General features: G+C 38.2%; 1 protein-coding gene across 3 annotated transcripts in view; it reads right to left on the bottom strand.

Annotated features, from left to right (window-relative positions):
- Fer2 (48 related 2) overlaps positions 1-12506 on the bottom strand; it is a 115046-nt gene extending 102540 nt beyond the window's left edge. Inside the window, exons 1-2 of one of the 3 annotated variants that reach the window (XM_067786250.1) lie at positions 12481-12506; positions 12183-12366 (exon numbers count right to left, since the gene is read on the bottom strand). The gene's annotated coding sequence lies outside the window, so the exon portion shown is untranslated. Of the gene's footprint in view, positions 1-12182 lie in introns of all 3 variants that reach the window. The other 2 variants (XM_067786243.1, XM_067786259.1) reach the window with 2 other exon arrangements.
- Between the last annotated feature and the right edge of the window lie 2682 nt (positions 12507-15188).

Raw genomic sequence — 15188 nt, 5'->3', positions numbered from 1 at the left:
AAAGTCGGATGAACAATAAATACGAGAAAAGACCGAGCTATCTTTTTAATCCACACACTACTAAATCCAGATAAGACTAAATCTCAAAATACATAATCCAATCACAACCAAATATCGAAACACATAATCCAAAATGGTCTAAATGCCGAAATACATAACCCAAAATGGACTATTTGCCGAAGTACATAATCCAATCACAACCAAATATCGAAATACACAATCCAAAATCGACTAAATGCCGAAATATATAATCCAGAACGGACTAAATGCCGAAATAAATAATCCAAACACAACCAAATATCGAAATACATAATCCAAAATCGACTAAATGCCGAAATACATAATCCAATCACAACGAAATATCGAATATATAATCCAAAACCGATATGCCGAAATACATAATCTAATCACAACCAAATATCGATATATAATCCAAAATCAACTAAATGCCGAAATACATAATCCAATCACAACGAAATATCGAATATATAATCCAAAACCGATATGCCGAAATACATAATCTAATCACAACCAAATATCGATATATAATCCAAAATCAACTAAATGCCGAAATACATAATACAATCACAACCAGTTATCGAGCTACACAATCCAGAACCGACGAAACGCCGAAATATATAATCCAGTACTTAAATCACGAACAAGCGAAATATCTGCATAATTCAGACACTACTAAATCCCGAAGCTCATAATCCGGACAAGAAAAAATTCCCAAAACAAAAAAATATCGAAATACGTTGTCAAGAATCGATTAAATGCCGAGATATATAAACTCCAAGAGCAACTATATCCCGAAATGCACAATCCATACACGAACAACTCTCGGCTATACACATACCTATAATCTCGTTATTGGGTGTTTGATATTTAGGCCTGGTATTGTGTGTCGTCGGAATTTCAGAAAATTCTCGTGATCATGTCTCGTCGGCATCCTGAAAGTCGCGATCGTAAGATGTACCTGTTTGTAAAATTAAAAGCTAAGCGAAGCCTAGACCATTACAGTTTGAAACCTTTTTTTATTTCAAACTGGTCACCTGGTCAACCTTAAACACAGGCACTTAAAACTGTTTTATTTTTGAAAGTCGAAACCATAAGCGTTGAGATCGTTTTATTTTAAGAGCGACACATGTGTTAACAGTAACTTGTAACCACTGCCGTGACCAGCTAAAAATATTAGTTTGTAGAAAACCGCAACCGTTTAATTTTCACCCGTTTCAAACCGTTTGACTTTTAACCGCAATCATTTTATTTATTTTCCAAACCCAAGATTTATTATCCAAAACCGAAGTCGGTACTAAAAAAAGTTGAATTTTTCAAAACAAAATCATAAACATTTGTAACTTGTAAATTTTTCGAAATTCAAATCGAGTCCTTATTTTAAGCCGAAGTTCGTAGAGTTCGTGCTTCTGATAGAGACTCTCTCGTATACAAATTTGAAAACATTCGAAGTGTTTAATAATCGGTTGTAACCGTTGGAAGTCAACGAAAGCAGATTAATGAAAGTCACTACCACAGCGTTGTTGTTGTTGTTGTTGTTGTTGTTGTTGTTGTTGTAGCGATAAGGTTGTTCCCCGAAAGCTTTGGGGAGTGTTATCGATGTGATGGTCCTTTGCCGGATACAAATCCGGTACGCTCCGGTACCATAGCATCATTAAGGTGCTAACCCGACCATCTCGGGAACGATTTATGTGGCCACATTAAACCTTCAGGCCATTCCCTCCCTCCCTACCCCCAAGTTCCATGAGGAGGTCGCCAGAGCCTCGTCTGTTAGTGAAACAGAATTCGCCGCGGATAGGTGCGGTTGACAATTGGGTTTGGAGAAGCTATATATTGCGCTGGCAACCTGAAAGGTTGCGCTATACAGCCCCTTGAATCTGGTATTTTAGTCGCCTCTTACGACACGCATACCTGCCGCGGGTATATTCTGATCCCCTAATCCGCTGGGGGACTACCACACTTATACTTTGAAAGCAAAGAATCGAACGCATACGCATATAAGCAAACTACCACAGCGTCCACTGAAACTTTTGTGAAGTTCATAGCATGTCGGAAGAGCACCAATGTTCAATAAACTACACGAAACCTCTATTGTTAGACGCTTGAAGAGTCCCTCAAAGGACCATCATCATTCCCGAACGAAACCTCTCTAACTTTTTGTCAAAATTCAGTCTTAGCGAAAGGTGGTCTTCGCGATCACGAAAGGAAGCCTGATTATGATGCTAATTCGCTTATACCTCTACTTGTTCCAGCATCAAGACTAGAGTTTGGCAACTTCGGCTGAAGATTTAGTCGAAACAATACTTTTTGAGTCTTATGGCTAAAGTTACTAAATATTTACAATTAGCATATCTATCTGTTGGAATGGCTGGTTGTTATATTTTGCTTATTTTATTAATGATGTTTTGCTCGCCGCCATACCACGAGCCTTAAGACCTCAGTATATATCTACGTCACTCAATTATAATAAATATCTAGCTTAAATAGTCTAAATCTGGTGGTCCCCTTATTTATTAGAATACGGTACCTGAACTTATCAACTGGCCCTCGTTTCCATCTTTAGGTATCTCATATGCAAGGACTGTTGCATTGTATGTGCGTGCGCGTGTTACCAATCTCTTCAGCTTTGTTGCAGTGTAGTGGTCATGTCAGCGGTTTTTCTCGCCTCAGGCAATTGTTTGTGGCGTTTAGCCATGGGAACGTATGCCCGACGCGTGCCAGCGTCGACAGCAATGATCGTCTTTAAATGAGCGTGCAACAAAAAAAAAAAACAAAAAATGTGGCAATACGCTGAACGGGTCTCTAATTTACTTGCGTGCCGATGTTTATCTCATTGAAATTATTGACATGGTTAATTTCTGTTTTTAAATCAAACAAACTATATGGAGGGGGAGCTATAAGGAGAAGAAAAACCATGGAATGCTGTAAAAAAAACACAATCTCAACAGAGTCAAATTAATGGGATAAGATTTTGGTAGAAGATGATGAGTTTAAGATCCCATTTTCAGCAAAGGGGTTGATGGAAAAGGTCGTGAATTATCAAAGAAATACTTAAGGTTAAATCGTGAATTATTGTCCCACATTTCTATAAAAGAACCGTCGGCCTAAAGAACCAATTTCAAAAATTTGTCTCAGGAACAATCTCTGCATAAGAATCACGGAGTCTTACATGTAGGGAATATCTATACCCTGGACCCAGAGTGTATACGAAATTTCTCTGATGCAGTCCAAATGGTGGCGTACGACGTGGTATCTGCAGGGAAACCTGCCGATCCCCTTAAATGTGCAACAATCGAGCTGTTGAAGTAATATTACATTTGGTTGGCGCATGTAGATGTGAAATTGCGCTAGCGTGGTCGGTCACTAATCAAACAGTGGTGCAGTGGTCGAGAGCCATTGCTTACCTTGAAAGGGAGCCACCATAACGTAACTAATTCAAATAGAACAAAACGCACAAAACCTCTCATTACCTAGTCCAAATTGAGCCCGATCGTGAACCAGTTAACCAATCCACTGCTAAAGATGAATTTGTTTTCCCGGATTCATATTGAGGAAATGACTGAGGTGAACCTTGCACAAGTGCACGCGTCGGCACACAATATTCTGTTTTGTCAGGGATATAGCCGTAATCGGTAAAAATGCAGGAACGTCCGAAGTGAGAAAGCACATAGCGCATGTCGCGATGCCTCATCTATGACCAGGCCACACCAGTCTTACTCGAATTATCTACAGGATGTCTGTTCAGCATGACACTCATAGCTAAGATAGAAAGTACCAGCGGAACTCCTCCCAAAGATGGAAATGGTAAACCTCCTCTTATAAAGAACCAGTTCCATTTTGCCATGGTTGTCATCTAATACACATCACTAAGCCCACCTAGGTTTTGTATCCAGTTAGCTCTGCAAAACGTGCCACATGGTGTCCGTAAATTTACCCTACCAAGAATGCTAGGCCATCTACATACGCAACCACTCGGAAACCACTGGCTCTCAGCTCTATCCGAAGTTAATTTCCTACCACAAGCCAAAGTACAGTATAAAGAACACTATCGTGTAGCATACCTGTGTACACATTCTCTTCATTGTGGACCCCTTCCCGTTCCGTTGTGACTGCTCTGCCGCATACAGTTTTATAATGAACCAATCAGACCCCTTCGACTCGGAATTTTTTCATGATACCGTGTGAGATATTGATGCCTAGAAAGGCGGCCAGAGAAAATTCTTCATGCTCTGGTGAGAGTCACCCTGAAAAAGCAATTAAAGGAACCTGCTGTTTTGGCTAGGTCAATAAGCCATGATTTGGCTTTGATACCAATAAACAGGAAGATATCGTAAATAAGAGAGAAATTATTATGGACTAAGTGGAAAATCTTGCCTTCTTTATTTAGCATTTAAAGCTTACATTTCTAAAATATTTTCGATTCTTATAGACTTCTGAAATGGATGCTTCCCGTGAAGCTTATTCTTTCTCTGCAGTGAGCAAAAATTGTAACCCAATTTTGTCTGTGTCAGATGGGTTCGCATGGGGACAACGATATTTTTTATTTCAATAAGTCGAAAGAGCGTATTTCGTTATAAGGATACAGAGTTCTACAATCTTTGCAGTATTAAAATAGTTTTCACCTATTATTAGTCTTTTTAAGCCAATGCTTAGTGATGGGACAATTGCGTGGATCAAGAACCTCAACCGATCCAACGGTACCAAGAACCCGACTGGGCTAACTTGTTGGTCTCCCCGCGTTCATCTATTTGTAGTGCCTCGGCATCTTAATTTTAGAATATCTATGACGATTTGCTAGGCTTATGGCCAATGTAGAAAAATGCAGATTAAGGTAGGTAGGGAGGGTCTACATGAGAGTTTCGCACACTTCCACTTGAATAATTATTTTTTTTTTCATTGTGAATACCTTCAATGAGCATCGGTGGTAGGCACATTCGTTCAAAAGTCGCTAAATCAGATGAGCCCAAGTAGATATTGTCCATTTACTTTCCCCTATGAACTTCAATAGCATCTAAAGGTGAAGTGAAACACCGTTAAACTATTGAAGAAACTTGTGACCAAAAGTTTGAATTGATCTATTGCAGCCGTTGATGATGGCAGAGAGAGTAAAGACTCGACTTATTTGCCTGTGATAACACTAGCACTTACTTCCTTTGCAGATAGGTTTAGTTCGAGGAGGAAGCTCACATTGTCTTACGAACCTTGGCAGCGGGCGAAAATTATGATTGATCCATAGTAGGTTTGTTGCTCTGACAGTATATTCCTCGATTTTCCGCAGGAGATCATCCAATGGAGGCCATGCAGAGGTGTCAGAATCGCTCATGTCTATGCTGGAACTCTTCCAAGTTATCTCATCAGTAACATAGACGGCGCAATGAGAACACTCTCTAATAGTATAGGTATTAGCCTGGGGCGATTTGTATGGACGAAAGTTAACCGATGTCGCGCCATCGATTTTTCGATAGGATTTCCGCTGAGGAAAAAAAAGTTCCACTACGCATACGCAAAAAATTATTTTCGAAGCAGCGAAAAAAAAATGGCGAAAGGGTAAACTTTTCGACCAAAACACTCCCCAAAACCCAAAAAATATTTCTTCTTTTTTCAAAAAACTGTTGTAAAAACGTTGGCGATAACAGTTTTTTGAAAAAAAAAAAACAAATATTTTTTGTTTGGGGAGGGTTTTGGTCGAAAAATTTACCCTTCGCCATTTTTTTTCGCAGGCTCGAAAATTATTTTTTTGGGTATGCGTAGTCGAACTTTTTTTCCTGAGTCCGAATCCTATCGAAAAATAGATGGCGCGATATCGGTTAATAAATCGACCCAGTCTAATATGTATACTTTAAAAATATGCAAAAACAAATCAACAATTTTTTTTAAATTATTAATTGAGCATCGGTATCAATCTGTTTAACACAATTATCGCATCTCTAAACCAGAAGCTTCTTGAAAAGTTTTTCATATAGAAAGCTCTTCGTTTGTATCAAATATGTTCAGTTGTGGAAAGCTTTTGGAGAGAAGCATGCGCACAAAGCATAGTGTTCTGCAAGGAATACACAAGCTTGTATAAAAGTTCATATATACAGCAGCGCATACGAAAATAGAAGTGGCAATTGCTAATTACATCGATTCAATTCTATTCTTATTTTCGATAAATTAAGAAAAAACTTTGATGAATGTTGTAAACTATGCGAATTAATCTGAAAAACGTTTTTTCGAAAAAATTCGGAAACTCGAGAAAATTTTACAAATATGTCGAACTTTTTATTTAGAGATTTCTGAATTTTTTCGAAAGGGTGTTTTATGTTTTCTTACATAGGAAGAGGACATAGCTTTTATTTATATGAAAGAAAATCACAAACTCCTAAAAGCAATGCGAACTTTGAGAGACCTATATACTTAATCATTTTTCAAAATATTCAGAAAGCTCTAAATAAATATTTCGAATTTTTTTCGAATTTTCGAATTATATAGGAAACGCTAATAACAAAAGTTATGGAATTTTTTTCTCATAATAGCGAAAATAAATATATAATAACAATGTAATTGAACAAATTTTATACAAATTTCTGCTGCTATTTTCGTGTGCACTGCCGTATTTGCATTTCCATACTGCATGTCAAATGGGGTGATGAACTCGTTTGAATTACCTCAATTAACTGCGAATCTTCATTGAGATGGTGCTGAATGACCAAAAGTATATGCTGTGCTTCAATTTATAGTTATATTTAAAAGTCGTTGGACAACTTCAGGGTGGTAATACTATTTGTCAAGTATCAGCACGAATAAATTCATAAGAAGAGGATTAAGCGTTGTTTGACCATCCCGATTTGAGCGCCAGCTCCTGGGATTCCGGTTGTGGTTAGGATATGGATAATGGCTTCATGAGGATGAATCCATGTGTAAAAATCCAGGCAATTTGGGGAAAGTTTCTGCAACTAGTTCCTTGAACAGGTCGATGACTGCAAATATGTTCCGATGCAGTCCATATGAAACGGATGGGGGTGTTTTTTCGATGTACTGTTATATTTACAAGTTTGCATGGTAGAGCACCAATTTTAGGAGAAATGTGACAATTCCACCACCTTAGTGGCAGAAATCCGAACACGGTGAAAGCTACGAAATGACCTGCACTTTGACCTTTTCTACACAAAGTTAATGCACACGAAGAATAACAAAATATGACTAGACGAGTATACTTACATAAGTAAGTAATAAAGTGATGCTATGTATGTAGCTAATAAGAACGAGTATGTACTTACATATTTATTAGCGTACTTACATACATATATGGCCGCCAAAAAAAATTACCACCTTATATAGTGTTTTGACAGGGTGCGAGTTTGCCAAAATCATTGGAAACTGTCGGTAAGGCAGTTCAAAATAAAAAAATTTATATTCTTTCGAGCATACTTTTCAAACTAAATATAAGTGTCCAATTTTAAAAAGAAAAACTTGTTTGACAGGATGTTCAATATGGCGCTTCATGAGGTGATAGAAAGAGATACAGAGTCAGATCACGATAGGTTAGTTTGGGTTAGGTTAGAGTGGCCACCGGTGAGAGCACCAATGCACTTAGGCCCGAAAATGTCCCATTGTAATACCACGTGGATCTCTCCCCTATTCCAACCAACAGGTCCATTCAGCAAACGTCAAGAATTTCTTAGGTTCAAACTTATCAAGATCACAAAGATTGTCAAAGAAGGGAGATCCCAGAGATTTCTTACTGTTAAATGTTTGTATCTCCTCTTCGTCTTTGCAGCTCCTGCAGTATTCATTATAGCGCACACCCAGCCGTTGTGCATGCCTTCCGGTTGCTATGTGGCCGGTTATAAGTCCAACCACCAGGGTTATGTCCCCCCTTCCAAGAAGAAGGAGGCTTCTTGTGCATCTCGCATCCCATTCAGGCCACGCGAGCTTAGTGTGGTAGCAGGATTCAAGATTGCTCCATCTCACTGCCGCTTCCCTAAGAAAAATCACTTTCAAGGTGAGCTTACAGGTAGCGAGTGGCATTCTAAATCCCTTCCAGGACGACGAAAGTGGAACGGATGTGCCTCCTCTTGTGCCTGCACCCATACCAGACTGAGGGAAGTTTGCTCAGCGACCTCATTAAGAGATTTGCGGAACTTCTCTACTGTCCTGGACATGATAGTCCCTTTAAAAATCAGGTGATCCATTCTATTTGCAATTTTGACATCTATTCAGAAGATATCACGCTTGTCTTATATCCAAAGATTTTTATACTCAGCGTGTTTTGCTCACCGAATATATTAACTTTGATTGGATAACGGTTGCTTGTACAGGTATAAAGGAATCGAGATAGATATAGACTTCCATATATCAAAATCATCAGTATCGAAAAAAAATTTGATTGAGCCATGTCCGTCCGTCCGTCCGTCTGTCCGTTAACACGATAACTTGAGTAAACTTTGACGTATATTGATGAGATTTGGTATGTAGGTTCCTGGGCACTCATCTCAGATCGCTATTTAAAATGCATGATATGGGACTATAACCACAGCCACTTTTTCGATATCGAAAATTTCAAAAAACCAAAAAGTGCCGTAATTCATTACCAACGACGGATAAAGCGATGAAACTTTGTAGGTGGGTTGACCTTATGACGCAGAATAGAAAATTAGTAAAATTTTGGACAATGGGCATGGCACCGCCCACTTTTAAAAGAAGGTAATTTAAAAGTTTAGCAAGCTGTAATTTGGCAGTCGTTGAAGATATCATGATGAAATTTAGCAGGAACGTTACTATTGTTACTATATATGTGCTAAAAAAAAATTGGAAAAATCGGATGAAGAACGCGCCCACTTAAAAAAAAAAATTTCAAAATACAAAAATAAAAGAAAATTTCAAAATTAATTTGTCTAGAATACTTTTAATGCCATAAGTCGAACAAAAATTTACTAATCCTTGTGAAATTTGGTAGGGCATAGATTCTATGACGATAACTGTTTTCTAAGAAATTGGGCGAAATCGGTTAAAGCTATGCCCAGTTTTTATACACAGTCGACCGTCTATCCTTCCGCTCGGCCGTTAACACGATAACTTGAGCAAAAATCGATATATCTTTACTAAACTTAGTTCACGTACTTATCTAAACTCAATTTATCTTGGCATTAAAAATGGCCGAAATCCGACTATGACCACGCCCACTTTTTCGATATCGAAAATTACGAAAAATGAAAAAATGCTATAATTCTATACCCAATATGAAAAAAGGGATGAAACATGGCAATTTGATTGGTTTATTGACGCAAAATATAACTTTGGAAAAAAACTTTGTAAAATAAGTGTGACACCTATCATATTAAGTAGAAGAAAATGAAAAAGTTCTGGAGGGCGAAATCAAAAGACCTTGGAATCTTGGCAGGAATACAGTTCGTGGTATTACATATATAAATAAATTAGCGGTACCCGACAGATGATGTTCTTGGTCACCCTGGCCCACGTTTTGGTCGATATCTCGAAAACGCCTTCACATATTCAACTAAGGGCCACTCCCTTCTAAGACCCTCATTAATACCTTTAATTTGATATCCATACCTTACAAACACATTATAGAATCACCCCGGGTCCACCTTTATGGCTTTATCTCGAAAAAGCGTCCACCTACAGCACTAAGGCCAACTCCCTTTTAAAATAATCTTTAATACCTTCCATTTGTTACCCATGTCATACAAGCACATTCCAGGGTTACCCTAGGTTCATTTTCCTACATTGTGATTTTCCTTTATTTTGTCTCCAAAGCTCTCAGCTGAGTATGTAATGTTCGGTTACACCTGAACTTAGGCTTCCTTATTTGTTTTAATTTGTACATAAATAAAATGCGGACTAGGATTCGTGCAGCAATTGGTGTTCGATTGATTCATTAATAGTGTAGTGATGATTCCAAATATGTATGTAGCTTATTTGCTGGCGAAATAAGAATTATATCATTGATCATGATTCCAACTTCATGGTTCCAACATGTGCATCGAAATCGGATCATACTCCTCAGCACCACACCTTTGCCCTGAAATAAGCTATTTGGGCCACATAGAATGTTAGTCACATCATAGGGTTCAGCTTGAGATGGTGGCATCCATCCCTCTCCATGTTCTTCACGATGCTCGGAAAAAACGTCCTATAAGCTGGAGGCGCTACATTTTCTTGTACTTCTATGTGGGGTTGCTTTCCCTGCCTTGACCACTGCCCTGCTGAAGCATGCATTTTTTGTATATTTTCATAAACAAACCATATTTAATTGTCATATTAACTCGCTCAGTTCTGACAGCTTTTTGTCTGAAATGTAGTAGTACTGGAAAGTTTCAGTGAACCATTAGTAAAAGCGTAACCTAAAAGCCTAATAGGCAATGAAAGTAAGTCTTTCGTACGCTCTTATCATACGTTGACTAAGTACTTATTATGAAGTCATTATAGGGATTTGAATGGAATATAATTCCTTTATTATGGGGTTTATCTGACAAGTAAGCCAGCAACACTGCTATCATACTCCTTAAATTCACCTTACAATCTCTTATGCGTCTTTTGGCTGGGTATGTATGTAGATTATACTGGGTCGGTTTATTAACCGATATCGCGCCATCGATTTTTCGATAGGATTTGGGTTCAGGAAAAAAAAGTTCCACTACGCATGCCCAAACAAATAATTTTCGAGCCTGCGAAAAAAAATGGGGAAAGGGTCAATTTTTCTACCAAAACACTCTCCAAACCCCAAAAAATATTTTTTTTTTCCAAAAACTGTTATCGCCAACGTTTTTACAACAGTTTTTTGAAAAAAAATTTTTTTTTTTGGTTTTGGGGAGGGTTTTGGTCGAAAAATTTACCCTTACGCCATTTTTTTCGCAGACTCGAAAATCATTTTTTTGGGTATGCGTAGTAGAACTTTTTTTCCTTAGCCAAAATCCTATCGAAAAATCGATGGCGCGATATCGGTTAACTTTCGTCCATACAAATCGACCCAGGTTAATGTACATACTAGTAAAGCTCTGCAAACTTTTTGTTAGTTACATAGGTATGTGATGCATAGGACACCCTATCCATACCCATGAGGGAAAGTGTATGTCGTTCGCTTTTTCTTTACCTCTCTCTTTCTAAATTTCAAGCTCAAAGAATGATGAATACATTTTTTTTAATAGACTGCCTCCTGACCCACATTCTTAAAAAATAATTTCTTAGAACCGGTCTACAATTTTCTACGTAGCTTCCTTTTTCCTTTTCCTTTACTCGGGGCGTCATCTCGTAATAAAGGCATACAAAATCCTAATTACAAAATTTTTAGCAGGCCGATTAATAAATACGTGCTTTTCTAATGGATCGCAAACACTTTCGATTATATGAGCACGCATGATTAGGTTCGGTTGAACTGGCCAGTCCATAAGGACCTCACATATCATATATATTAGTTCTAATTGCTGTTTTATGTACGGGCCCCTTTTTCGCTCTTATTTGGAATACAAATCTATAAATAAAGTTTTGGTTGTAAAGATGGATATTCGGGCTATTAGCGAACTTTGAGCAATTTTGGTCGTGGTGCTTTTGTTTAGCTATATTTTATTAAAATAATTTGTTAAAAATAAACGATTGTGAGCACACAAAGAAATCTATTAATACTATTGTGGATATTTGCACTGCATTACCGGCAGTTCCTACCATACGCTGTAAGTTTTAATTGATTGATAGAACAGCTGATTTCTGTTGATACTTGATAAGAGACTTTTATAATGGTTGCGGGTCCGGCCCGTACAAATAAATTTAATTTATATCTCTATACCAGACCCTAGTATAGTGCAAAAGTTGATAACAGCCACAGTTCATACTGTCCTCCTCCAGTATCACATACCAGTGTTTCTACTGCTTTAGTGATGGCTACTACATCTGCCTGAAAGACACTACAGTAACTTGCTCGGAGTAAGACACCAGCAGTTTTTCAAGAGTGCTGCAAATGAAACACTCTTATGCATTCATTAAAGATTATCTTGAGCGCTTTTGTAGCATCATTATCTGGGCTCGAAAATTTCAACTTGGAGACCGTTTCCACCATATATCATTCGATATTGGTCTCAATCATCAAGCCTGGCACTATCTGGTCTTTTCTGAACTTTCTTGTTTCTCCAGAGCAGTCTATATCGTCACAGAAGTTTTAGCATTACCTTTTGCTCTGCTAATTTCTCGCAGATCCACATATTCATCGCAAGACTACTTGCATTTCACGACTTTTTATAGCTTCAAAATATCTTTCACTTGCTTTCGAAGAATCACGATCGCATTGCTCCAACATGTCAATCTTGCCTTGCCTCTGAGTCTTTTCAGGCATTATCATACCTATATAAGAGTCTGAAAAGAGATGTACGGATAAGTTAGTCGCCAACTCCAGCTTCTCTTTTTTTGCGAAAAAAAAAAAAATATCACATTCAATGGGTCTTGATATTTCTAGTAAAAGGAGACCACCTTTAGGAGACTTAGGTGAGCCTCCGACCATAATATCCCAACAGATATTTGATACTAAGCATTACGGATACTAAGTTTCTGAAAACAAAATATTTGTGCATCATTGAACTATAAATCGTGTCGTATGGAAAACTACAAAGATTGTTTGAGATGCAAGTACAGCGGACGTATAAATTCCTGATAAGGGGCCCGTCGTTTTCTTTGTATATGCTTACATATATTTAATTGCTTTTATGTTAGTATACATTTTTGTTTGCCTTCTTCACCTAGCGCTGCTGTTTTTATTATATGCGATAAGACCTCTTCTTACGCTTTGATTTAACACTTTTGGGTAGAGTGTTGCATATTTGTTACACTACTTGTTTTTTTTTTTGCAAGATATGAAATACATTTTGAATGCAGTTGTCTGCTTAATTTCGAGTTAATGTTACATTCTTGTATACAGGTTTGGAACCGCTTAATTCTTTAGAAACGGTTACTGTTACAGAGCCTATGCTTACCAGACCACTGCAGTATTTTTCAAGCTGAGCGTATAGCTATCTGGGAGGCTGCTCTCTATATAATTAACCTGCAGGTGACTAACTCGGTTTCCATTTTTTCCGACAGCCATACACTAGTAGCGCCAAAGTACAGGGAAGTTCTGCACAAGCTAGCTGATGAGCGTAACCTAAGCGTAATATGGATCCCAGGCAAGTTATATCTCGGGAAATTGCGCTGCTGATGAGCTAGCAAGGAAAGGCACCAGCTTTGCACACAATTACCTCTGCTGGCTGGGTGAACCCTCATCTGAATACCTGCAATCACTAGCTGTGATCTCAGTTCATGGAAAAAGCTAAAGCGAGATATGCCATGGAACCAACATATAGGGTGTCCAGGCAAATCTGGCCCAGGCTGGACGAAAAGAGATCGCAATCGGTAAAATTTCTGAATCACCTCTCTAATAGCCCATTAGTTGGTATTCTAAAAGGTCAAACAAATGACTTCTGCCGCAGCTGCAGGGACGAAGAAGAGATAGAAAGCGTAGAGCATTATCAATGCCATTGTCCCGCCCTGTCGAAGACAGGTACCGATGTCTCCACAGACACTTCTGATTGCGGAGACGCAAATATAAACGAAATTCTGCGCTATATTAGACAAGCGCACTGGTTTAGCTTTATGGGTGTATGAACCACATTCTACAGAAGGGAAACTAGGGCTCCTTAGTGGTATCACAAGGGACCACAATGGCCCATGTGAGTCTCTGTTTAGGCTGCGGAGGTGGCCACTTTAACCTAACCTACTCTTAGGAAAGGGTTCCTGGTTTGGATACTTCTTTCAAATTGACTAGTTCTTTGGCACTAGTTACTGTTTTGGAATCGGCAACGTATGTGGAACCGCTTTTTTTAACCGTTTGCTTTTTCGAACCGGTTAAGCTTTCTTACTCCCCTTTACTTTTTTGAACCGTGTCCTATTCTACAACCGGTTTATTTTTGATGTGGTCAGCTTTTTTAGATATGTTAACCATTTTCCAGCCAGTCGTTGTTTTTATTACAAAATAAGGCATTGTACCATTCCAGTTCCTGCAGGGATGCTATACAGACTGGTCCTACATATACTTTTGCGCACATACTTACCCACTTGGTTTTCGGTCGGTGTAGAAAACTTCATTCATGCAACGCAAAAAGCGTTTCCGCTACTCAATATTTGTTTGTGTGCATGTGTGTGTTAATCTACCCTTAACAAGGTTCGGGAACAAAAGCACAACCAAAAGCAAAAAAGCTTACTGAACAGAAAGATGTGATGACACATGTATTTCAACTTTAAAGAGAAACATAATTATGTATAGGTCATAGCGGAACGATACAGGTGGCAGCATGGTGACATACCTACAAACATAAATAAAAATTCCATGTACTTTGTTTTTGTAAATTCGATGGACAAATGTCAAAATCGTACTGCGCCGGAAGTTGATGTATCAAATCAAATAAAAAAAGTTTGTAATAAGCTGTTCCATGCTGCCACCTTGTATCGTTGCGCCATGGTATAGGTATATGAGAATATATATTAGACTGTACTATAAAAAAAAGTTCGCCATAAGCGAACAACTTACTTAATTGGCGCTTAACCGTTTAAACGGTTATGGCCGTCCAACAGGGGCGCCAGTCGCTCCTTCTCTCTGCCAACCGGCGCCAAAAGCGAACAACAACTACATAAAATAGTTTTGTAAGGTAGTTTCCAAGAAACAGTCTTAATTTTTGGACACCTTAAGCGGTCATTAGAAGCCCAAACTATTTAGCATAGAGAGACCTCACACGTGATCTTGTGAAATACAGTCCACGGCGAAGCAGAACTTTAAGATGTAAATAAAAGCTCTCAACTTGGTTTTAAAAGAAATTCTAAGATCTAAGGCGAATTGTAAAAGATTGTAAATTCTCGAATCAAGGATAAATTTAAGATAGGCTTTCGATGCTGATGTTTAGGTAATTTATTCGGCCAATGAAAAATCGTCAGTAAATTTTAGAAATATTTTTGAGCTACCGAGGATTGAGGGCGTGTTTCGATGGCGAATTTTTAAGGAAGTTAGCAGATGAACTTTTGAACGAATTTGGACTAGCTGCCTGACTGATTTTTAGGAGCAATACGGCCTACGGACAATTATCTGCCGAATTAGTTCACGCGGTATGTTTAAAAGCAAGTTAACAAATGAATTTTTGAGCTATTTCGAATGC

The sequence above is a fragment of the Eurosta solidaginis genome, chromosome 1 (assembly GCF_040869045.1).
Source record: "Eurosta solidaginis isolate ZX-2024a chromosome 1, ASM4086904v1, whole genome shotgun sequence".
Classification (NCBI taxonomy): domain Eukaryota; kingdom Metazoa; phylum Arthropoda; class Insecta; order Diptera; family Tephritidae; genus Eurosta; species Eurosta solidaginis.
The sequence above is the reverse complement of the archived record's forward strand: the minus strand, read 5'-3'. Positions and strand labels throughout refer to the sequence as shown.